Genomic DNA, 26,504 nt, shown 5'->3' on the forward strand with positions numbered 1-26,504 from the left:
CTATCAATCAAATGAAATCTTAGTCAAAATTAAAATCTTTTCTAATAAAAGGCACAATTTGATAATAGCAGTGTTCTCCATAGAAGTTACCCATAGGTGCTTTTGGATTTGTTTAAAAAATTGTAAACAGTAGAAAAAGAACATCTCACAATGTTCAGAAAATAAAAATGTAGGAACAGTGATTCATATTTCAATCACATTTTACAATTACTTTATATTATTATTAAATTTTTAAAGATTTATTTAATTTATTTAAAAGGCAGAGTGACAGGGAGGGAGAGAGAGAGAGAGTAAGATCTTCCATCTTTTGGTTCACTTCCCAAATGCCTGCAACTGCCAAGGCTGAGCCAGACTGAAGCCAGAAGCCAGAGTCCTTCTGGGTCTCCCACATGAATCATCTTTTGCTGTCCTCCTAGGCACATTAGCAGGAAGCTGAATTGGAAGCAGAACATCTGGGACTTGAACAGGGAACTACAATATGGCATTGCAAGAGGCAGCTTAACCTGCTGTGCCACAGTGCCAGCCCATATTATAATGTTTATATCATTACGATAGGGGTATATCTTTTTAATTTTAATTTGCTACATAATATTATACGACACATATTTTTCAAATTTTTCTAAAGCAAAAATCCATAATTATGTAGTCAAAGCACCATGATTTTTCTGCCTTCTATTCGTGTGCATTTTTGTAGATGCCCTACCTTTTTAGTTCTTGTTAAAAACAAGGTAAAATGAATAGATTTACTATTATAGTTTGTTAAACAAAATCTGTGACTTTAGTGGATGACATTGAGGAGGATTTTTAAAAATATTTTTTATTTATATGAAAGTCAGAGTTACATAGAGAGAGAAGGAGAGGCAGAAAAAGAGAGAGAGAGCCTTCCATCTGCTGGTTCACTCCCTAGTTGGTCGCAATGGCTGGAGCTGTGCCGATCCGAAGCCAGGAGCCAGGAGCTTCTTCCGTGTCTCCCACATGGGTGCAGGGGCCCAAGGACTTGAGCCATCTTCTACTGCTTTCCCAGGCCATGGCATAGAGCTGGATCGGAAGTGGAGCAGCCGGGACTCGAACCAGCACCCATATGGGATGCTGGCACTGCAGGCGATGGCTTTACCTGCTACACTACAGCGCCAGCCCTGAGGAGGAGATTTACTTACTATTACTTATTGATTATTTTGCAGTTAGTAGGACAGGTAAAAATACCTAATTAGATCCTGCTGACTTTAGCATCCAGAAGCCATGGAAGGAAATAGAGAGACGCTGTTCCTGTACACTGTGATTGTACACTGTGTTGCCATGTCCCGAGGGTGACATGAATATATGACATAGGTGAAAGTGTGTATTCATTTTTCTGTACAAATTGAATTGTTTTGCCATAACAAAATATCGTAGACCAAGTGGCTTAAACAGTAGAAATTTATTTTCTCATAATTCTGGAGACTGAAAGTGTGAGGTCAGGTTGCCAGGATGGCTGGATTCTGATGAAGATTCTCTTTCTGGCTTGCAGATGGCTTCCTCTAGCTGTGTGTACACATGGTGGAAAGAGAGGGAGACCACAGTGCTTTAAGGTTAGGGCCCCACCCACATTTAGCTGATTTCCACCTTTAAGGTCCTATCTCTAGATATAATCACACTGGGGGTTAAGGCTTTACTAGGTGAGTTTTGCTGGGGCAAATTCAGTCCATACACAGTCCACAGAGTCCAATGGCCACAAAGAATGATATGTGATTAAACTTTAACAGGTTTAGAAAATTCATTTCCTCAATTGCTTTCTCCATTACTGCATTTATCTCTTTTGTCACCCTCTCCCTATAGATAAAGTAGAGATTAAAAACACAAAGAAACTGACAATGATTCCAGTAGTCGGCAGTTTTTGGTTTCCTTAAACTCAACACACTCTAGGTTTACAGATACTTTATATTATTCCTGGAATTATTGTATTTAATAACCAAGAAACAGTGGCTTTATGTTTCCTTCCTAGGGGCTTAATATTTTCCCAATATTATTCTGTGCATGAGGATTTTACCTTTTTAAACAAATGATCTTAAAGACAGATTAAACTCTATCAAATTTAAAACATTAATATTCCTTAAGTAAGAGACCAATATGCAAAAGAGAATGTTGAATAAGTTAAGTTGCAAGTTCCTGAAAATACAGGATTATAATGAAAATATCTCTTTAACTGTAACTGCAGTGGTTAAAGTTTAATGGAACATTGACGGGGAAGTATGGTTCTGCTAACTGTCCCTGCTCTTGTTTTGTGAAAGCTAAGAAAGATTCATGCTACAAACATATTCTGTATTCATGGAAATTTGCAGCTCAGCTTTTAAATATCCCCAGCACATGAGAAGGTCACTTGCTCTGCTCTATGTTTTCTCTGTGTGTATTGGTTTGTAATAAAAGCCATGACCTCCAGAGGTTGGACATTTGCTGGGAACTAATGATCTGTCAGGGTTAGCGACCCACAGCTTCATGCTGAGATCATTAATCAGCCCACAGCCTTTAACTTATGGGCAACACCCTCTGCCATCAGTCATCATGACTCAGGTCCTCCAGGCCAGAACACACAGTTTGGAATGTCTACACTGCAGGCCAGCTTCGCTGAATGCTGCAGCACACTGTTAATCACCCACTGTAAATCAGTGTGTGAGACTCCACACTGCAGAGGACATAGCTTCTATGATTGTCTTTCTTCTAGGGCCTTGAGCCTGGATCTCAAAACTTCAGAAGGGTCATCCACTGCCCTTTGAAGCTGTTAGTATTAAGGTAGTTCAATGTATTTTTAGAGAAATGAACCCCAGTAAATGAGCTTTTCTAATAGCCGGAAAGCCACGGTGGATTTTGTAAACAGGAAAATCACTAATGAACCCAATATTTCATTTTCTGTTGTGTTTGTCTTGTTAACAATTGTTACAACTCTGGGGCAGGTTATCTGTTGATTGCACGCCATGTTCCTCCATCCCTCTCCCTGGAAGGTCTCAGGATCCCGAAGCTAAGGAACTAGAGTATCTTCTCAGAAAAAAGAGCGCTTCTCCTCTGGGTCTTCCCTGAGGCATGTAGACCCCGTTCTCTCTCTGGGCCCTGCTCGTCCTTTCCCTCAACCAGACTTTCCCTGGCACCTACAAGTGTAGCAGGCACCAGTCTCTTCAGTCGCTTCTGGGCCGCCTTCCTCCGTACTCCCATCTCCGGAACCACTCTCCTCCTGGCCCGTTTCCTGTGTGTCCATCCTTGGTGCGACCCAGCATTCTCTTTTGTCCCTCTCTTCCTCCTTGTTTTTTGCAGAACACTGAGGGCTACTTACCATACCTCAGAATTCACCTCATTCTAAGTGCACAGCTTTAAGCAGCTGGGGATGTTTACGTGCGGTTCGGTCACTGTTGCCCTCAAGCTTTGGAATGCTTCTGGCAGCTGCAGAACTCCCCACTGCCCCATCCTTGGCCCCAGACAACATGTGATCTGTTTTTCCATCCACACTGCTTGGCCTTTTCTAGAACGTGGCTGAAATGGACTTACCCAGTATGTTCTCATCTGTGTCTGGCTTCTGTCACTTAGCATGATGTTTTGAGATTTCATCTGTGCTGTGTGTGTGTCTGTAATTCATTCCTTTTTATTATTGAATATTACTGCATTGTACTGACACGCCACATTCATTTTGCTCAACAGTCTCAAACTTTTAAACCACTCTGTGCATTAATCTCCCAGTTTGTAAAATCGGTGCAATAGTGGAGGCGACACTGATGTGCAAAATACTGAAGGCTGAGGTACTAGTAGATACTCCCTGTCAGCTCATGGCATTTTATTGTCCACCCTTAGGAGGTGTAAGCCTTACCATAAGGGCCCAAATCAAGCAACTTTAGGGCAGAATTTGACTTCTTGTCTGCCAGTTTGTCTCCCCAAGACACCGATGAGGATGCTCTCTGTGCTTGTGCACTGGACCTGGAGGCTGGAGCAGGGGTGCAGCTGCGCTGGACATCTGCTGGGACAGGGGGCGTGGCTTAGGAGGCAGGGTGGCACGGTGAGGTGGGTTCTACAGCCTGGGAAGAAGGGGAAGGGGCAGGAGTTGAGTCAGAGAAGAGCAGGACAGAGGAGAGGTAGATCACAAGGGTGTGGCACTGGGAGCACTGGCCAGGGGGTGGACATGGCGGGGAGTGGGTGGGGAGGAAAGAGTGGGGCCTGGGGCAGAGCTTTGGTGGAGAGTGTGGCATGGCTGGCATGGGGTGTTTAGCTAGGAGCCACCTATTGCCAGGGCACCAGTTTCCTAGCAGACTCGACCCTCTGGCCCCTTCTCCAGTTCCAGAGTTGGCGGGCCGGTTCCTCCATGGCCCCGTGAGCAGGTGATCAAGAAAACCAAGTTCTGTCTTGTGAGTCCTCACCCTCTGCCAGAAGAATATGAGGCAGGAGACTGTGTTCTGTTCCCTGCTTTTTGATAAGAGACATATCTTCTTATTTATTTATTTGAAAAAGTTACAGAGAGAGAGAGGGAGACAGAGATTTTCCATCTGCTGGTTCACTCCTCAGATGGCCACAATGGCCAGGGCTGGGCCAGTTGGAAGCCAGGAGCCAGGAGCTTCAGCTGGGTCTCCCACGTGGATGCAGGGGCCCAGGCACTTGAGCCATCTTCCACTGCTTTCCCAGGCTCATTAGCAGGGAGCTGGATTGGAGTAGAGCAGCCAGGACTTGAACTGGTGACCCTATGGGATGTGTGGTAGGTGGTGGCTTAACTTGCTGGGCCACAGCCTAGGTGGGGGGGGGCATATCTTGTATACTAAGTGTGGTGGGCAGTCTATTAAAATGCAAATGGAAAAGAGCCCAATCCAGTCCCAGGCGAATTGAAATACACAGCCAATATCCAGATTTAAACTCTTCTTCTTGTCCTGGAGGTGGCAGGGGAGCGCTGAGCCATCAGGCCCAGGCATCCACACCTGGCACCAGGGTCCCTGGCGCTGGCTTCTGGGCTTCCCTCCCTCATCCGTCAAAGCCCTAGCAGAGTGCCTTGCATACAGCTGATTCTCTTCTGTAGTTTTAAAAATTTAATTCCAGAATCACAGCATGAAAAACAGAATGGAACATCTCTCCCACCCGCCTCCTCCCCAGAGCCCTCTGATAACAAGGAAACCCGTTGTCCCGCCGATGTGGCCCCTGGAGCATCAGCTCTTCTCAGTGGACAAAGCTTTCCTCCCATATGTAGGCCATTCCTGGAATGCCATGTTCCCTTATGGAGATGCTTTTGAAGAGGGACTTTATTGAACTGCAGCATGTTCAAGAGAGGGTGACCAAGACGGCCAGTAGCCTATCAATCATGTCACCCAAGGAGCAGTTGCGTGCATTTAGACTGCAGGGCCTGGCCTCCGGAGGATGTGACAGCTGGCTTCAAAGGGAGAGGCTGCCAGGAGAAGGGCTTGCTTTGTATTTTTCAAGTGAGGAGAAGCTGCAGGAGGCTAATTTTGGCTGGCGTGACTGAGAACTTCTTAATGATCAGAACAATCCAGCAGTGGGAGGGGTCTGCCCAGGGGGCTTGATTTACAATCAGGGGAGATGTTTATCCAGAGTCTGCGCTCCATGTGTGGGGATTATTTTGGGAGAATTGAGGCAGAGAATGGAATAATAGGCAAGAAGACTTCTTCTTGTTATTTTTCTTATTTTTTAAGCTTTATCTATTTATTTGAGATCCAGAGTTACAGAGAGAGAGGGAGAGACAGACAGAAAGAGAGACACAGAGAGAGATCTTCCATCCACTTGTTCACTCCCCAAATGGCCACAGTGGTTGGGCTGGGCAGGGCCAGACAGAAGCCAGGGGCTTCTTCCAGGTCTCCCACATGGGTGCGGGGGTCCAATCACTCCAGGACATCTTTTGCTACTTTTCCCAGGCCATTAGCAGAGAGCTGAATGGGAAGTGATAACCGGAACACGAATCAGCCCATATGGTATGCCAGTGTCGCAGGCAGAGGCCTTACTCGCTAAGCTACAATACCAGCCACAAGAAGACTTCTAAAGAAGGTCACATTCAGACATCTAATTCTAGGAGTTAAATTCTGGTTAAGAGTATCTGACTTGTTCTAATTCACGCTGAAGACCTCTTCTTTTTTATTTGATTTTTTTTTTGTTTTAAAGAGTTATTTGACAGGCAGAGTCTCTCTCTCTCTCTCTCTCTCTCTCTCTCTCTCTCTCTCACACACACACACACACACACACACAAGCGGAGTGGGAGGAGTGGCAGAGAGTGCTTCCACCTTCTGATTCACTTCCCAAAACTCTGCAGCACTCAGGGCAAGGCCAGGCCAAAGCCAGGAGCCAAGAGCCAGGAACCCCATCGAGGTCTCCCACATGAGTGGCAGGGGCCCAAGCACTTGGGCCATCCTCTGCTGCCTTTCAAGGCACACTAGCTGGAAGCTGGACTCTGAGATGAAATGTTGGTGTCATTTAACTCAGATCCCTGGAGGGTACAGTCAGTCTTCTTTCCAGAGTCACGGGGATTGGAGAGTATGACTGTTGGGTCTTGGGGTGGAAGTCTAGAGCAAATAGGAGGGAAAGAGACAGATGAGAAGAGCCCATGAAAGGAGGGACTGCTAGGGAAAACTGTCCTCACCCACTTCACTCCATGGCTTCCCTGGATTGGTTCTGTTCACCTTGGAGTGGTTCTGTGTGGTGTAGTGAATATGTTGCTGCATAGCATCTCTCCTTCCTACTAGTTCTTTCTGTAAATAACACTCTCCTATTACCAACCTTTATTTATTGATTGATTTACTTATATTTATTTGAAAGGTAGAGTAAGAGAGAGAAAGAAAGAGAGATCTGCCATCTGCTGGTTCACTCCTCAAATGCCTGCAATAGCTCTGATGGGTCTCAGTGGCAGATTTAAAGACCAAGTGATAACCAATTTAAATCAACCAGTGGAATCCAGACTTGTGTTCTCTTTTAATTCCTTCCTTTTGTGGTACAGTCCAATGGTTAGTAGTTGGATTTTTTCAAGTACTCAGTATACTTCTTCTGCCTTGTGCTTTCGTTGGTTTTGTCAGCTTTATTTGGTTAGATTTAGCTTCGCAGATTGCAGTGGGCCCAAGACACAGCTCTCCTAACTGCAACCCCTGTCTAATGGTGTGGATATTGCCCTTCCAGTTTACCTCATCTGGCAGATGCATAGCACCCTTTTCCGTTTAATGGTATGGATGTGAGAGCATCTTGCGAGCAGAAACGCACTATACAAAAGTGAATTGTATGATGTATAACATGGGTCCCTAGAAGTGTAGGGAGGGATTTGCTAGTAAGTTGCCAGTAGAACATGTTTCTGTTGGATTTAGGACACATTATTAGATGGATACAGTTATTTCTGTAAACTGAAGCTTCAGATTTTGGTGCCTTGATGTGTCTGTGTGTTGGGATGGTTTTTCTCCCAGACATATGGTCCCCAGATGAAGTTCCCTCATGGGCTTTCCTACTCTAAACATGGCCTCTTTGATACACTTCATCAAATGGAAATATTCTCTCATGTAAACCAAAGTACTTTTTTTTCTGCTTTAAAAAAAAAAAAAAAAATCAGGGGCCGGCGCCATGGCTCACTTGGTTAATCCTCCACCTGGGGCACTGGCATCCCATATGGGTGCTGGGTTTTAGTCCCGGTTGCTCCTCTTCCAGTCCAGCTCTCTGTTGTGGCCTGGGAGGGCAGTGGAGGATGGCCCAAGTGCTTGGGTCCTGCACCCGCATGGGAGACCAGGAAGAAGCATCTGGCTCCTGGCTTCAGATCAGTGCAGCGCCGGCCATGGCGGCCATTTGGGGAGTGAACCATCAGAAGGAAGACCTTTCTCTCTGTCTCTCTCACTGTCTATAACTCTGCGGGTCAAATAAAAAAATCAAATCACCCTCTGTACCTTCTTTAGGGAGCACATGCTTAAGAAATAACCATTTCTATCCAAAATACATCAAGTTACAGCTGAATCATCTTACATGCAAAGTTGCTGGACATATCCAACCTCACTTGAATTGCAATTAGATTATTGTACTCTATGTAATATTACTAAAAGAATATTACAGATTTACTTTTAGAGGAGCTATCTCCATCTGACCACCTGTTACATACTTGCTTAATTTTTTCAAGAACCCCTCCCCATATTGTTAAGATATGACAGTATATACAATCTAGTGTAGGATTATGCATACAGTGACCATCTAAATGTTTATTATATAAATAAATTGGGCCTATTATTGTCTGTCTTATTTTAAGTATCAATTGCAATTAGATGAGAACCAATTTGAAAATTATTTTATTTTATTTTATTTTTTTTGACAGGCAGAGTGGACAGTGAGAGAGAGAGAGAGACAGAGAGAAAGGTCTTCCTTTGCTGTTGGTTCACCCTCCAATGGCTGCCGTGGCCGGTGAGCTGCCGCCTGCGCACCGCATTGATCCCAAGGCAGGAAACAGGTGCTTCTCCTGGTCTCCCATGGGGTGCAGGGCCCAAGCACTTGGGCCATCCTCCACTGCACTCCCGGGCCATAGCAGAGAGCTGGCATGGAAGAGGGGCAACTGGGACAGAATCCGGTGCCCCGACCTGAACTAGAACCCAGTGTGCCGGCGCCACAAGGCAGAGGATTAGCCTGTTGAGCCACGGCACCGGCCCCAATTTGAAAATTTTGATGTCTATAAGAGAATGTTGAGAACAAATCATTATTAATGAACAGATAAAGCTGGAAAATTGCACAGATTGCCAAAATAAGCCTCATATTTTGTATAAGGAAATTGAAGACATGATAACTGTATTCAGAATTTGACATTTTCAAATATTTGAAAAAATGCCTCAAACATTTCTAATACTTTATCTTATAAGAATAAAACTCTTAAAAACAAATAAGTTAAACATGACCAAAAGTATGTAGGCAAGAACAAAGCCACCAAAGATGACATTTATCAAAATCAAAGGTTTCCTCTTTCATTTTCATTCTTGTCTGTTATTGAAAAGTGGAGAAACAGCACATTTACAAAGTTAAAACTCATTGTCATACTTCTAAAAGGTTTTGTAGAAACCCCATCTCTCAGGGGCCAGCGCTGTGGCATACTGGTTATAACCACTGCCTGCAGCGCCAGTATCCCCAGTGGGTGCCAGTTCAAGTCCCTGGTTGCTCTGCTTCCAATCCAGCTCTCTGCTAATGTGCCTGCGAAGACAATAGAAAAGGGCCCAAGTGCTTGGACCCCTGCACCCACATGGGAGACCCGGAAGAAGCTCCTGGCTTCCAATCAGCCCAGCTCCACTGTGGCCATTAGGGGAGTGAACTGGCAGAGGAAAGATCAATCTCTCTCTCTCTCTCTCTCTCTCTCTCTCTCTCTCTCTCTATCTATCTAACTCTGTATTTCAAATAAATGAAATAAATATTAAAAAAAGAGAAATCCTATTTCTTGCAAGAAAAGTAAGACCAAATAAAGCCAGAAGAACGGTGTAAGTGTTTATATGTATGTGTCTGTGGAGTTGACAACAATGACCACCAGATAGCTAGTATTTCCAGAGATAATAACCATGAAGATCTTAAAACTATTTAATACTTTTTTGAGGATGTGATCCCAGCAGATCCCAAAGTCAGAAAGGAAAACGTACACAAGGAAATCATTGTTAGTCTTGGGTTAGGAGTTGCCATTCCTGAAATAAACAGCTGTCCTCACAGCACAGAGCCTCTGTTGTGTCACCCACTCCTCCTGTACTTGAGTTGAAAACATGTAACTCAGAGGATGAATCTTGGGAGGAGAGTCTGAAAGATAAGAGGGTGCTCAAACAGGAACGGTAAGCCCTAAAAAAACAGGCAGCTGTTTGATCACACTCAAGAGCTTTTTCTAATTCAAAAGCCTTGTTCAGAAAAAACAAAAAATGAAAAGAAAGTCAGCACTTGTCCCACGAGTCACAGCAGTCACTGTAGTTATTTGTTCTTAGCAACTCCTAAAAACGACAGGGCTTGGAGGTGGAGCAGGGAGTCCCCATCTCTGTGATTCTGTGGAAGCAGGGCAGAGATCTTTAAGGAATTCAGGAACACAACCGTTTCCCTCAGAGCAACTTTTCTCCCAGAGGATCAGAAGCCATGCTAGCACCCAAGAGGCCAGGAAACACAGGATTTTTTTCCTTCTTCAGCCAAGGCACTTGCTTGTTCTTCAGAGAGAAAGCAGATTTGGAAGAACAGCCTCAGGGTTTGCCTGGATGAAGTAGGTCAAGGCTAAAAGGGGCTGAGAACATATTTTGTAACACTGGTTGCTGGTAATATGACTCCTAAGCATGTTTTGGAGAGTGTGAGCCTTGTGGAAGATAATAATGAAGACTCCGGTATCCTGACTACTGTTTTTAGTGGTGACAGTTAGAGGGAAAATGTGTTTGTATCAAACTGCAAAGAAACCAGATGCGATAAAATATATTCACACAAAACTGACTTTATTCTTTCTCTTAAGAAATGGCTGTGATACTAATATTCCTAGAGTGTTTAGTGAAAATAAAAACCAAGATAGGAAAGTGCTTAGTCATAGAAATTACCCAGAGATATGAGCTAATCCAAATTTCAAAACAGTTTTTAGCTTTTATGTTTTTGTTATTTTGCAATTAAGAAAACAAAACATCTTAAAATGATATGCACATGCATCACATCTATTTATACATATGTGATTGTGAATCTTAACAGTTTTTGCTGTAAATGAAATAAAATAGATGAGGAAATTGGAGAAGAGCAATTCTTTTTTTTTAAAAATCACTTGATTGAGTTGTGATAGACTTATAACGAGCTGTACACATTTAACGTATGCAACTTGATGAGTTTGGGGTAAGTATGTAACTGCGAAAATATCACCATCATCACCTCCCAGTTTCCTCTCACCCCTTTATTATTATTATTGCATTTTATTTTTGCTTTCTGTGGTAATAAAAATTAAAACAAGAGCTACTTATTCGGAAAATTTCAGGATACACAATAGTGTTGTTAGCTGTAAACACTATGCTGTGTGGAAGATGTCTAGAACTTACTTATCTTGCGTACCTGATACTTTGTGCCATTTGACCATCAGCTCTCCATTTCTCCTCTTCCTTTAACCCCTGGCAATCATCAGTCTCATCTGAGTTTCTGCGAGTTTGACTATTTTAGATTACACATGTAAGTAGAGTCATATGGTGTTCGTCTTTCTGTGTTTGGCTTATTTCACTTAGCATAGTCCTGCAGGTCCATCTGTGTTGCTGCCAATAGTAGGGTTTCTATCTCTTTATTCCAGTGTATCTCTGTACTATATTTTCTTTATCTATTTGTCTGTTGGTATACATTTAATTGTTTCCAAGTTTAGTTATTATGAATAATGTGTAGCAGCAATTTCTTGGGTTGTTGACTTTGGGTTAGTAGCAAATATAGATAAGGTAATGTCAGCTGTTGTCCATTTTAGTAAGAGTAGAAAATAGAATATTAGTTTTTCACCTTTATAGAAATGTTTAAGAATTTAATAATCCTCAGTGTGACTATTTATTTGTAGGAAATAATTCAGTGAGTAGTAAAAAAAATTGTTTATTGATGGATTGCAAAAAAGGGAGTTTTAGCGAACATAAAAACGACTGTGTTTTAATTTTCCCCCCAAATTTTGATGCCTCTCTTTACTCTCTTCTCTTTCTCGTTGCCTTTTTTTCTTAAGTACATTCATTCTCTCACCCCAGTATATTTACTCAGTGCTTATTTGTGCCAAGGAACTAATGTTCTCCTATTATCCCCATTTTCCTCAAATCCTACAACACAGTGGGAGAAAATATCAATTAACAGGGACCCATCTTCAGAGGAAGCTTCCTCCCACTTAGGGGCCAAGTGTGTCTGGGCACGTGCAGAGGTGGGGCTGCCTGGGGTTGTCTCTTTGCACTAAGGTCTGAGAGAAGGCGTTCTAATGGACCTAACAAAGAGGAGTTGGGTCAGAACCAGGCCATCACCTGCTGGAAGGAAGGTACATTCTGAACCTAGGATTTTCTTGGATTTTTTGCGGACCCCAAGTTTGAGTCTCTGGGAACACTGGAAATACCAAGATAGCACTGCTTCGAAAGAATGCCACAAGGTGCTTTCCTAAAAACCAGGAGACAACGCCTCCAGCTCAGTGGGCAGGTGCTGTTGCAGAACCAGCCCAGGGCTGGCTCACTGTGCAAGGCTCAGTTAACTCAGCTCACCTGGCACTGTCTGGATCCGAGTGTGCCAAGGTTGGGATAGGGCTTCTCTGGGGATAGGTCTTTGTACCAGTTCATCTTTGCCAAAGATGGAGCCACTGTCAACAACTGATGTCCTGGTTAGCTAAGGATCTTCTCACCAACAGTTCCTTAACTCCCACCTTCTCACCAGCTTCTTATCCAGCTCTCTTGTGATCACCTCTCTTCCCTGCCTGTTCTCCCACCCGGGTCCTTCATTCCTCAGTTCCTCTTTTCTTGTCCCAGCTCATAAACACAGCCCAGGACACTTTTCCTTGTGCATCCACATGGTTGACTGAGCCACTTCCTTGTCAGAACTCTGCATTACCTTGCTCTCTCTCCTTTTCTGCACTCATTCCTCAGAACATTAACTCTAGGTCTATGAGAACTTTGTTTTCTCAGTTCCTGCTTCTGGGATGCTGCTTCTGCTGGGAAAACCCACAGCACTCCACAAAATGTGCCACGCCAGCTCCTGGTGTCCAGGCTCAGCAGGGTCTGTGCTTGTGTTCTCCTGCCCTTGACCTGGTTAGCTTCACCCTCAAGAGCTCTTTACCAGCATTAGCCATCACTACTCTCCTCTACCACTTAGCCTTGGCATAGAATTTTACTTCCCAAGAGCACTAAGGCCAAACTCTTACCTCATCACTTGTGCATCCACATGGTTGACTGAACCACTTCCTTGTCAGAACTTGCTCTCTCTCACTCTAATTAAATCTTTTCCCCACCATTCTCCTGCGATCTCTCTTCCAGTGCATCAACCGCTTCTGTCTTGTAAAATCCTGTTCTCAGTCCTCCTCTACCTTGGACTGAGACTTGACACAGTCGGTTCCTTGCCTTTTCAGGAGCAGTTTTTTTCTTTTTACTTGGTTGTGGGGACACCACACTGTCTTTGACTACTTTCCCCCTACTGGCTGCTCCTTCCCTAGTTCCTCCCCTTTTATCTGACTTCTAAATGTTTGAGTATCTCAGAGTTCAGGTCTTGGCTTTATCCATGCTCTTTGTCATTCTCTAAGAAATCCATGTGATCCTCTGGCTTTAACTACCATCTATAGGCTAATTATTCAACCTATCAACTGAATTCTGCACTTGGATTTTCACCTGCCTAGTTGGCATATTCCCTTGAATCTCTAATATGCATCTCAAACTCAACATACCAAAAATTTTTCTGTGTCAAACTGTTCTTTTTCAGTCATCCCTATCCTTGATGCTTTTTTTTCTTCCTCTCTGTTTCATTTATCAAAACAGATCCTCAACCCACTTGCCTTTCTTTGAAGCCACCACCATTTCTCAAAGGGACAACTGTAAAAGTCTCCTTGCTTTGCTACAACTATGAGTATCCCTCCCTTGTTACATTTTCTATATAGAAGGAAGAGTGATCACTTAGCAATTTAAATGAGATAAAGTCACTCCCTTAACTAAAATCTTCTACCAGCTCCCCTTGATACTTCAAATAAAATCTAGATTCCTCCACCTTACAGAGTTGTACGTGATCTGCCCTGCCTATCTCTATGGTGTCTTTGTTCCCTTTTCTCCTTTGCCCATTCCAATCCACTTTCACTGATCTGCTTTGGTGTCTTCCAATTCAATCAGCCACTTTCCCTGATTTTCACATAGCTTTAGCAGTCCTAAGTAGCACCTCCTCAGAGAAGTTGTCCTGGCTACTCATTCTAAAGGAGCCAAAGCCCTATCCCATTACCTTATTTTATTATTTATTTATTTTTATTTGAAAGGCATACACACACACACACACCACATACACAGACACATAACACACACAGATCTTCTGTCTATTGGTTTACACCACAAATGCTAGCAACAGCCAGGTCTGGACCTGGTTGAAGCCAGGAGCTCAGAACTCAATTCAGGTCTTTCGCGAGAGTGGCTTACTTAAGTACAGGTTCCGTTACTTGCTGCCTGCCAGGGTGCACGATAGCAGGAAGATGGGATTGGAAGCAGAACTGAGGCCAAACCCAGGCACTCTGATGGGAGATGCAGGCATCTCAAGCAGCAACTTAACCCTTGTGCCAAATGCCCACTCCAACCTTATTTTAATTGTCTGCATAACACTTATCTTTATTGGATAGTTTTCTTGTTGGTATTGTCTGTCTCAAGTATAAGGTCATCAGAAGCTTTGTATTTTTAATCATTCCTGTATTCTCTGTGCAATTTGGTGTAAACCTGTGGGCTACCACAAGACAATTGTATATTTGAGTCTGAGGCACAAAATAGGTTAAAGTCATCATTGGCTGGGATTTTATGCATTATTTACCAGCACTTGCTGATTTTATCTGTCAGTATTTCTTAATTCCAACTCTTTCCTTCCATTATTAAGGAGATGGAGAAGGCAGAAATTGTCATCCCCTCCTTCCATGACGACTTCCACAGTTTCCCTCCTCTGGTATTGTCCCTTCCAATTCATTTGCTACCATGGTTTTAAAATCAGGAGTCTAATGTGTCACACCCATGTTTAAAATTCTTCAAAGGCTCCCAGTCATCTGCAAGATAAAGTTGCTTGCCTAAGGTGGTGACTCAGATGGACAACCTCTCTGTCCACATTCTTCCTCCTGCTTTATGTTGATGTTAACAACAATACCACTAAATAATATAGTAGAACCAGTGAAGGATTTCTGGTAATGTTTTTTAAAGATTTATTTATTTATTTAAAAGGCAGAGTTATATATATATATATATATATATATATATATATATATAGAGAGAGAGAGAGAGAGAGAGAGAGAGAGAGAGAGAGAGAGAGAAGGAGTGACAGGAAAAAGAGACAGAAGAAAGAGAGATTTTCTATCTGCTGGTTCATTCTTCAGATGGCTTCAACAGCCAGGGCTGGGCCAGGCCAAAGCCAGGAGCCAGAACCTTCTTCCAGGTCTCCCACATGAGTGCAGGGCCCCAAGCACTCAGGTCTTTTTCCACTGCTTTCCTAGGTGCACTAGCAGGGAGCTGGATTGGACTAGAACCAGCTCCAATATAGGATACTGGCATTGCAGGCTGTGGCTTAACCTGCTGTGCCAAAGCATTGGCCCCTTCTGATAGTTTCTTGACTTTCTTGCCTTGGGAGGAAAATAACCAGATCTTGTTAGAAATTCTAACTACCAGCTCTGATTCTTTGATCTTCTGATTTAACTCCTTCCTTGTCCTGCCTAGAAACTTTGTGCTTCACAGAATTCTCATCCCTGGGCTCTCTAATCTGTAGAAGAAAGACAAGTACTTGTTCCTCACTGGGCTCCAGAACCCTCCCTTGATGTGCTTTCCAGTGAAAGATCAGCTGAGATTGCCCAATAGTCCATGTCTTGGGATTGGAAACCAAGACACTGGAGTTTCCGCCAGTTTTTCCCATGGACTCTGAATAATCAAGCTTCAGGTAAACGCCAGAGTTTCCTGATATGGCCCCTGGGCCCAGGAATAACCATAGCAACAACAGGGAGAATGGAACTTGCCAAGTTCAAAGTCCCTTGGCATGGGTTATCTTATTATCACTGCAAAGGGAGCTGGGCCTCCATCTAGCATCTTGTACACTGTTATGAAGGAGGATAATGACATGTTGTTCCAATCCAGGGTGTGGTGGGAATGAGAAAAGGACTTTGGTGCCAGTGGGACTTGTTAGCCTGGAGTGCTCTCCAGGAACAAAAAGCAGGATTGCTGTCCATAATGACAACCCTGGACCAGATCAGAATGGTACTCACTCAGGTGAGCCAGGTCACCAGGTGATTTGGGGGATTTTCAATCTATTTTCCAGGTTCAGTTGCTCTGAACTCTGTGAATGTCAAGAAGTCTATTAGTCTGTTTGGCTAATACAACACTTTACTCGGAGACTTTAAAAATTAAGCCAATAAAGCCTTCCACATGCTAGATTCTGTGTTATGTGCTGTGGTAAATTCTAAGATGAATCATGGCTCCTGCCCCCTGGCCTGAACTCAGACTGGTTGGGATTATTAGACACATGGCCAAATAACAAAAAGTACAGAGCATGGAAGGATAATGAGTCAAGACAGGTAGATAAGAGCATAAAGTGGGTTCAGAGTAGGGAGAGGTATCCAACAGCTGGTGAAATGTCTGGAATATATTTTTATAGCAAGAAGCATTCTGATTAAAGGGTTAGAGCTGCAGAGGATATGCCAGGTGAAACCATGTCAGGAAAGCCTGGGTGTGTTTGGTGCATGGAGATTGGGTAGACTGGGACTAGATCCTGGTGCATCCTCATCTGTAAGGATTTTGGACATCATTCTTTAGGCAATGAGCATAGACTGAAGATATGAGTGTTTTAGGAGGAGCTGGAGATGGGATGTAGGGTGGATGGAAGGAGGAGAAGGATGGAATGTGGAGAGACGCAAAGCGTTTACTGGGATAGTTCAGGTAGGTGCACCAGGCAGGATAGGGCAACCTAAATAGGTATTGTAAGTAGAATTGCACACCTTGGCAACCTTTATAATAAAAAGGGAGTAATTAAAAATATTTATTTGAGAGACAGAGAGGGTGTGCTTCCATCTAATGATTGACCCTCCAAATGCCCACAACAGCTGGGGCTTGGACAGGTTGAAGTTGGGAGCTTGGAACTCAACCCAGGTCTCCGAGGTAGATGGCAGAGACCCAACCATTTAAGCCAGCGTCTGCTGTCTCCCAGAGTGTGCATTAGCAGAAAGGTGGAATCAGAGTGGAGCTGGAATTGGAAGTGGAGCTGAAACTCGAACCCAGTCACACTGATAGCGAATGTGGGTGTTCCAAGCAGCATCTTAACCTCTAGACCAAATGCCTGCTCTTTACACAAATTTTTTGAAGTTCCTACATATTTAGAAGGATGCTTGGCACACAAATGCCTGATAAAAGCTGAGTCTTTTAAAAAATCATTATCACTACAACAGCAGAAATTTATTGTCTCACAGTTTGGGAGGCTGATAGTGCAAGATCAAGGGTGTCACCAGGGTCAATTCCTTCTGAAGACTGTGAGGGATGGATCTGTTCCATGTCCCAACCTAGCTTCTGGTGGTTTGCTGGCATCTTTACTGTTTCTTGGCTTATAGATGCATCACCACCATTTTGGCCTTCAGGCTCACATGGCATTTTACCCGTGTGTCTTCTGTGTTCAGATTGCCTCTTTTTATAAGGTCATATTGGATTAGAGGCTCTCCCTACACCCTAGTTAGTCAAGATGACCTCATCTTAAATAATTATACCTGCAACCACCCTATTTGCAAACAAGGTCACATTCTTAAGTAATGGGGATCAGTACTTCAATGTGTGGATATTGTGGGGACATAATTCAGCCCCTAACAGGGGAGGTGGTCTCTGGGAGAACAGTGTTAGCAGAGGTCAGATTATATGTAGGATAAGAGAAGTGAGAAAGTGGAACTCTGAATTGTAAGGGAAATAGAACAGAAGACAAATAGAAGGTTATTGACCATGGGGATAGAAAAAATGTTTACAAAATGAAATGAACAGATGAGCAGTAAGCTACATCCTTGTCCAATGTGTAGCAGGTGCACTTTTCACCAACCCTCCTGCCAGGCCCTACACCCTTCTCTCTCCCTCCTTCCTCCCCATTTCCCTCCCTCCCTCCTTCTCTCCCTTCTTCTCGCTTGACTTATATGGAGAATTGGTTCTTTTTTCTAGGTTTCTCATAAAAAAGGTTAAATAATTGTCACAGCGAGAAAAGTCGAGCAAGCACAGGGGAGCCATCTGGGCCTATAGTACACTATAGAAATGTAATAAGGGAGCAAGGAGGGGTGTATTTGGAACACAACTAAAGCATGTGTTCCTGTAGAATTTCGATTTCTTTAAAAATATTTTTTCCATGAAGTTATGTAGCTTAGAATGAAGAACATTTCCTTTGAGAAAAAGCTGTAAAGATGGTAATAACCTTAATTAAATAGACTTTCATATTCAGGAGGGAACAAAATTATAAATGTACATACAACTTTCAAGCATATGTTCTTTTTAATGATATTAATATATCTCCAGAGATAGTAGTAAAGCTTCTTTCTAATTAAGTAGTTTTTTATTAAACTGAATGAAATCTCATGTTAGTTTAAATACCATTTTCAGGAATTAAATAACAGCCAGAGTCTCAGATAAAGAGTGTTTTTCCTTTCGTCCATGGAAATGATTGGTGCTGGTCAAAATATGGTTTGAGGGTGAAGGAAATGAGTCTGTTTATTAAATGAAGAAAACTGAAATTCCCCAAGATTTTGCCAAGCACGGACATATTACCACTAACTCTATTAATGCTAGGATAGTTATTTTTAAGTAAAAATGGGAATAATGTAAACTTTGCCAAAATTTGGCAATTGACTACATTTTTCCATCAAGTCAGTCAACCTGATTCACATTCATAGATGCAGTTTCCATTGTCCTCTGAGAGTATGGTAGGGAGCAGCAGCCTGAGGACTGGAGCTGGAAACAGACTAGAATTCAAACTCTGATTCTGTGGTTAGAGAAGAGAGAGAGCAAACTGTGTAGGATTAGAAAGGAGAGGGATTAAAACAATTGAAAGGAGTATTACATGCACCTCTCTGGCATTGCATTTGAAAATAGATGAAATGGTTCATTTCGTAGTAAAGTTATAAATCATCAAAAGGAAAAGCCGAAGTGAAAAATGTGAGTATCAATTATCATATAAGAAGTTAGAAAGCTGATTATGCACTATGATTGAGGAAGACAATAGGACTAGACAGATCCACATTGAGTGTGATCGCATTTGTGAAGAATAAGTAATTTAAGTGTTTTATGAACTGGTCGAGGTCATAGACAATGATTGTGTGTGAATATGGATACAAAATTTCTAAATAAAATGTTAGCAAGTAGATTCTAGTAAGTATATATATCAAGCACTTGCGCCATCTTCTACTGCTTTCCCAGGCCATAGCAGAGAGCTGGATCTGAAGAGGAGCAGCTGGGACATGAACTGATGCCCATGTTGGATGCCGGCAGCACAGGTGGAGGCTCAGCCTACACCACAGCACTGGCCCCTAATTAGCATTTTAAATATATGAAAGTATTTCAGAATGCTCATGAAGACGTGTATATCTTTTAATTCCATTTTTTTCAATGAACACTTTGAAGTACTCCTAAACCCATCTTAACTGATTATAACTTGTTATTGTCAGTTTTCCTTTGATCATTAATTTTAGTGAATACAATTCTTCTGAGTTGAATTGTTAGATCAAGACTCTCTTTTAAATTCAAATTTTGCTATTCACAATAGTAACTAAAAGATGTTATTCTTCTTTTTTTTTGTCAATAACAAATTTTGCCACCTGAAGCTTTTGCCACTGCTAGTTTTGTTTGTATAGATATTTCTTTTTTTTTATTTGACAGGTAGAGTTATAGACAGTGAGAGAGAGAGAGAGACAGAGAGAAAGGTCTTCCTTCTGATGGTTCACTCCCCAAATGGCCACCACGGCCGGAGCTGTGCAGATCCAAAGCCAGGAGCCAGGTGCTTCTTCCTGGTCTCCCATGCGGGTGAAGGGGCCCAAGCACTTGGGCCATCCTCTACTGCCCTCCTGGGCCACAGCAGAGAGCTGGACTGGAAAATGGGCTGCTGGGACTAGAACCCAGCGCCCAAATGGGATGCCGGTGCCACAGGCAGAGGATTAACCTAGTGAGCCACAGCAACAGCAGTTGTATAGATATTTCTGCAAGTAATATTTATGATGATTTAGATGAGTTAATGATTTCATATTTCATGGCAGAGAACAAAGCTAATGAATAGAACAAAGATGTGAGACCTGAATGGACAATGGGGTGAAAATGTCTTCGAGGTCAAAAAATTGGTGTCAGAATGTTTTTCCTTGCACTTGGCACAAGCTAAGTGCTTGGAGATGACTAATTACTATTATTACTTGAAGGCATAAAGCATTTCTGTATTCACGCACACAGCTCTATTTAGCTCTATTCAGCCATCCTACTCTATGTAAGATTTTGCTGTAGGGAATCAGGAGATGACAACGTTTGTAGAGCTGGGGTCAAGGGCCAAGTGAGAGAGGAAGAGGGAGCAGCGGGGCTGTGTTGGACTAGGGGGGGCCTCCTCAGGCTCTGGGGACGCTTGTTGCTCAGGAGGACGCATTGCTGTCCTAGAGGGGTGTAGTCGTGTGTTGCCATATCCTTAGATTCTCCAGCAGTTTTAGGTGAACTCTGGCATTTGAAACACTGGTGAATAATTTGAACTTTATCAAAACACAATGTGGGCCAACATGATGTGGTGCATACGGGCTACAAACTAGATTTTGACTTCTTGTACAGCACAGCCCATAGTGTCCTCTTGATCCCAATGCGGGACAGTGTGACTCACTAGGTAAATGTCCTACCCCGCCTTGGAGAAATGTCCTTCTAAAGAAGATATGCTGATCCCAGCAACCCGGCATCAGAAGAGTCAGGGAAGCTTTAGGTCCAGATCTGAAGGACGGAGGTGGAGGGGATGGGACCTGGCAGGAAGGGCTTTGCCCCGTGTTATTTCAGCTCATTCCTTTCAATAGCAGTGTGGGATGTGGCTCTCCAGCAGGTGGCAGCATCAGAACAGTGATTGGCCACATTGAGCCCTATAATCACAATTTCTTCCTTCTTTCTGTCCTTATTTGCATATGAATATGAAAAGGAACAGCTTGCCTTAGATCACCTTTAGAGAAAATAAAATAATTTGCTGCACGCTTTTCAATTAAAAAAAATATAAGCCCTGTTATGTGTCAGCCACAGCAACACTGTCTCAAGCATCATCTTGTTTAATCCTTGCAGGTTGTAACGTGGGCAACTGTTCTCCCCCTCTGAAGGACAGGACGTCGAGGCTGCGCAGTTGCTGAGAGGCAGAGCTCCATCCGTAAGTAGGCCGTTGGGTCTCTTCCCAGGAACCACACTCGTTACTATACACACTGTGCTCCTGCTGCTGGTCAAATCTGTCAGCATTTTGCCTGAGTCCTTGAGGGACTCCAGGGGCAAGAAAGCAGCATGGCAGGGGACGCTTGCCCCAGATGCTCATGAGGTGGCTGTGCCCCAGTCTGGTAATTGAAAGAAGATGGATGCTATTACTCAGGAGCACCGTGTTTGCCATCTGGAGAGTGGACGTGCAAATGTGATGTGTTTCTCCTTTTTTATGTAACAATTCCTGAGACAAGAACAGATTGCCTTTCTACTTATTTCTTACTGTTCGAAGCGTTGGCATATAAAGTAAGTTACCTAGCAAATGTCATGCTTCTTGTGTCAAAGTGAGGAGCCGTCCATCGTCCCAGCCATTGAGCACTCAAGGCTGCAGCAGACCTACCCCTTGGCAATTTCATACCATGTCATCTTGCATTTGATTAGAAGTCATTCATCTTTAGTTTTGTATAAATGGCTAAAGTGTCTTAAACAATTTGCCAAATGAATTAGCTCAAGTGGCAACATTCAGAATTTCTCCCGGCCAGAGCAGTGTTGGGTAGAAAGCAGATTCAGAGCTCTTCTCCACTTTTCTGTGACCTGAAATAAGTAACACAGTGTGCCAAGGGGTCTGCTTGCTCACCTGTGACTGAAGGGGGGACAGGCTAGCACAGTACTAACTCCTCACCTGTGCATGGGAGCCCTAGAGGTGCACACCTTCCCAGGAATGGTCTTCCATCTGCTGGTTAACTCCCCAAATGGCTTTAGTGGTCAAGGCTGGGCTAATCTGAAGCCAGGAGCCTGGAGCGTCCTCCAGCTCTCCCACATGGGTGCAGGGGTCCAAGAACTTGGGCCATCTTCTACTGCTTTTCCAGGCCATATCAGAGAGCTGGATCAGAAGTGGAACAGCTGGGACTTGAACCAGCGCCCATATGGGGTATGGACACTGTAGGGGGCAGCTTTGCCCAATATGCCACAGCACTGACCCCATCCTTTAAGTGTTTTATACAAATTCCATGGTGTAGGCGTTCACAACAACTTTCTGATACTATCATCTCCACCCTTTTATACACAAGGAAATCGAGTCATAGCTGCTTTTACTAACTTATCCCAAGGTCACACATCTAGGAAGTGTGTTAACCAGGGTTTAGATGGACCCCATTCTGACCCCAGAGTCTTTGCCCTGAATTTTCACAATGAGCTCTTCACCACCAATGCAGAGAAGTGTGGAGATGACTGGGGTTGGTTGAAGAAGTCTGGCTGGCCACCCCTTATCAACAGGATGGGGCAGATGGCATGGAGCTGTCTCAGAGGCTCCAAGCCCTCTACACTGGCCTCTGAGTACCTCCCGCCTCACATAGTGGGCACAGTGGTATCCACTGCCTGGTGATCACTGAACCTGCTAAGATGTCCCTTTGGCCAGAGCCTGGGGTTGTTTCTCTCACTGTAGGCCCTGGCCCCTTCATCTGTCAGACTACCCTAAAGCTATCACTGATCAAATTTTTGGCCTCTGCTCAAGGAACTGACGTGGAAAGCTGCCAAGGAGAGACAGAATACCATGTTCAATAATGGTGAAGGCCTAGGTGTCAGATGCCTGGATATGGATCCTGGCTGTGTTAATTCTAGCCTGGGTGAACTCGTGTGACTTAGGGAACCACCAGTTCTCAACTATAGAAGATGGCAGTACTTGTCTCCCAGGGTTGCTGAGGTGAGGATTATCAATACATATATGCTTCTTAGGCCAACCTTGTCAAGTCCTTAGTAAATGCTGTCTGTTGTTATGCAGTGTCAGCAGGATGGGAATAGGGCACTATGATGGTAACTTTCAGAAAAAGCACTGAATGATATCCATTCTATAGCATAAATTTACGAAATTTCAGTAACTTGCCACGCATGGTACAATAGAAATACAGAGCCCGATGTGTAAGCTATTCTAGGAAGTCTGCAGTTTGGAAGGAAATGTGATGGTGTCTAGTGGCAGATGATCAATATTTGTTGAATAGATGAATGAAACGCGGGATGAGGCTGATCATGAGATAGCCAGAGAGAAAAGAGTGCCAGCTGGCAGAGGGATTCCTGGGTGACTTTGAGAAAAGCAAGAGTAGTCAGCATGAGGTGAATCTGACATAGGTCAGCACAGAACACAGGGAAGTGAGGGAGCTATGATGAGAATCTCACCACCACCATCAGTGGTGATGCTGGCACTGAAGTGGGTGAGCTAGAGAGAAGTAGGCTGGGGAGGAAGGGCTGGAGGGAGCAGGAAGATGAGGGAAGAGGCCTGGCCAGTTGGGATCCATTCCAAGTGGGGAACTAACAGAAGATCCAAGGACCAACACAGAAGCCTGTGGGACAGACGAAAGAATAGTCTCTAGGAACTGGGGATGACTGGTGGCTTTGTGCTCATTTAGAGAGCCCCAAACTCAGGGATCTCTGGAGTCAGGCAGGGAGGCAGTGGAAACAGAAACATTGCAGAACCTGATTGTCATGTGAGCCAAGCATGTTCACATGTGAGTGAAGCCTGGTCCCATGTGGGTGAAGCCTGATCCCATGAGAGCCAAGGTTGTTCACATGTGAGTGAAGCCTGTTCCCATGTGAGCCAAGCATGTTCACATGTGAGTGAAGCCTGGTCCCATGTGGGTGAAGCCTGATCCATTGAGCCAAGCATGTTCACATGTGAGTGAAGCCTGTTCCCATGTGAGCCAAGCATGTTCACATGTGAGTGAAGCGTGTTCCCCTGTGAGCCAAGCATGTTCACATGTGAGTGAAGCATGTTCCCGTGTGAGCCAAGCATGTTCACATGTGAGTGAAGCCTCATCCCATGTGGGTGAAGCCTGATCCATGTGAGCCAAGCATGTTCACATGTGAGTGAAGCATGTTCTCATGTGAGCCAAGCATGTTCACATGCTAGTGAAGCCTGGTCCCATGCGGGTGAAGCCTGATCCATGTGAGCCAAGCATGTTCACATGTGGGTGAAGCCTGATCCATGTGAGCCAAGCATGTTCACATGTGAGTGAAGCTTGATTCTGTGTGGGTGGAGCCTGATCCCATGTGCACTGAGGGCAGGTCTTCACATCTCGCAGCCTGGGAGTAGTTGGCAACACCTAGAATTAGAGAACATGCCAATGACTGGACTCCAGGCTTACCTGCTGCGAGACAGAGGAACCAAATGAGAGGAGGCACTCCTATCCTGAACAGATAGGAGAGACCTATAACTTACTTTGGCAACCTCCTGTCTCCTGGATCTCTTACAGTGAAGTCAATAGGTGCTTTTCCCAAAGCAATGGAAAGATTTCTACTGTGTTTATTCTGAAGAAAAAAGCAGAAATGACTTAACTATTATCACTAGAGTATGTCTTAATAAATAATAGTGCCCCTGTACTGTGGAATAATATGCATTAATCAGAGATGATGATAGAAGAACATATATATGCACATGGACCTGTGATATATTAAATGGAAAGGTATGTTTTAAAAGCCTGCATCAGTGTTACTCGCCTTGTGTAAAATTATTATGGACTGGCTGCTCTGAAAAGCCATCTTTGCATTGTTCCCGGGCCCAGCTCCTGGCTCGCTGCAGCCGCCTCCGCCGCGGCCTCCAGCAGCTTTGTCGCCAGAGTCCCCGAACGCCCGCTGCCTCGGATCCCCAGCGTGCCCCACCATGTCCGACGCGGCCGTGGACACCAGCTCCGAGATCACCGCCGAGGACTTGAAGGAGAAGAAGGAAGTGTGGAGGAGGCGGAGAATGGGAGAGACGCCCCTGCCCACGGCAACGCCAACGAGAACAGGGAGCAGGAGTCGCACAACGAGGAAGAGGAGGAGGAGGGCGATGGTGAGGAAGGGGAGGAGGAAGAGGGCGATGGTGAGGAAGAGGACGGGGACGAAGGTGAGGAGGGCGAGGCAGCTACAGGCAAGCGGGCAGCTGAGCAGGACGAGGAGGATGACGTCGACACCAAGAAGCAGAAGACCACCGAGGACGACTAGACCGAGACAGGAGAAGGCCGCCGCGAACCCTAGGCCGCCGCGAACCCCAGGCCGTGAACCCCAGGCCGTGAACCCCAGGCCGCCGCGAAAGAAGGCCGCGGTGAACCAGGGCCACCGCGAACCCCAGGCCGCCGCGAACCCCAGGCCGCGGTGAACCCCAGGCCGCCGCGAACCCCAGGCCGCCGCGAACCCGAGGCCGCCATGAACCCGAGGCCGCCGTGAACCCCAGGCCGTGAACCCCAGGCCGCCGCGAACCCGAGGCCGCCATGAACCCGAGGCCGCCGTGAACCCCAGGCCGTGAACCCCAGGCCGCCGCGAACCCCAGGCCGTGAACCCCAGGCCGCCTTGAACCCCAGGCCGCCATGAACCAAGGCCGCAGCGAACCCGAGGCCGCCATGAACCAAGGCCGCCTTGAACCCCAGGCCGCCGTGAACCAAGGCCGCTGCGAACCAAGGCTGCCGTGAACCCCAGGCAGCCGCAAACCCGGTGACCTTCACCCTCACCCCAGTCCCCCCACTGTGGTCATCTCCGAGTAGAGGCCGCCCCGCTCCCCTGCGGACGCCGCGCTCACGTCCCACAAACCCAGTGAATTCGCAACAGGGGAGGGACAGCACCAAACTCCAGGCCCTGCTCTCTTTCTTAAAAGTACTTTAAAAAGGAAAATTTGTTTGTACTTTTTATTTACGTTTTATATTTTTGTACATATTGTTAGGGGTCAGCCATTTTTAATGATCTTGGATGACCAGACCAGCCTTTGAGCGTCCTCTGTCCTACTTCTGACTTTACTTGTGGTGTGACCATGTTCATTCTAATCTCAAAGGAGAAAAAAAAAAAACTTGTAAAAAAAGCAAAAACTACAACAACAAAAAATCTTATTCCGAGCATTCCAGTAACTTTTTTTGTGTATGTACTTAGCTGTACTATAAATAGTTGGTTTGTATGAGATGGTTAAAAAGGCCAAAGATAAAAGGTTTCTTTTTTTCCTTTTTTTGTCTATGAAGTTGCTGTTCTTTTTTTGTTTGTTTGTTTTTTGGCCTGTTTGATGTATGTGTAAAACAATGTTGTCCAACAATAAACCAGAATTTTATTTTGCTGAGTTGTTCTAAAAAAAAAAAAGTAAGAATTATGTGCATGTAATCAAGTGTGTGAGCAATGCATGGAACATATCTGAAAGGCTGAACATTGGCTAATTCTTATAAGAGAAATTGATGGGAGATGAGAAGGAGAGGAAAAGGAATAGGGAATTTTGCTTTATGCTTAGTAGATGTCTGTACTATTTGTATTTTTTGTTTCCTAATGAATATTTATTGAATCCCATTTTCAGAAATATAAAGAAGAAATTTCAAAGTAAAATAAACTTTGTTTATATTGGTATTGGAGTTTTGTATTTTCTGGCTGTCTTCAAGTTTGCACCAAGTTACTGGTTTTGATAAAATGATATTGTGAAGGTTTTTAAAGATTCCAGGAGCCTATGGTGAGGCTGGAAGTGGGGCTAAAGCTGATCAG

At 44.4% G+C, this 26,504-nt stretch overlaps 1 pseudogene; it reads left to right on the forward strand.

The window, feature by feature from the left end:
• The window catches only part of LOC133763172 (prothymosin alpha-like), a 51,290-nt pseudogene extending 26,220 nt beyond the window's left edge, over positions 1 to 25,070 (forward strand).
• The last annotated feature ends 1,434 nt before the right edge of the window (positions 25,071 to 26,504 follow it).

This window comes from Lepus europaeus, chromosome 7, assembly GCF_033115175.1.
Source record: "Lepus europaeus isolate LE1 chromosome 7, mLepTim1.pri, whole genome shotgun sequence".
In the NCBI taxonomy this organism is placed as follows: Eukaryota; Metazoa; Chordata; class Mammalia; order Lagomorpha; family Leporidae; genus Lepus; species Lepus europaeus.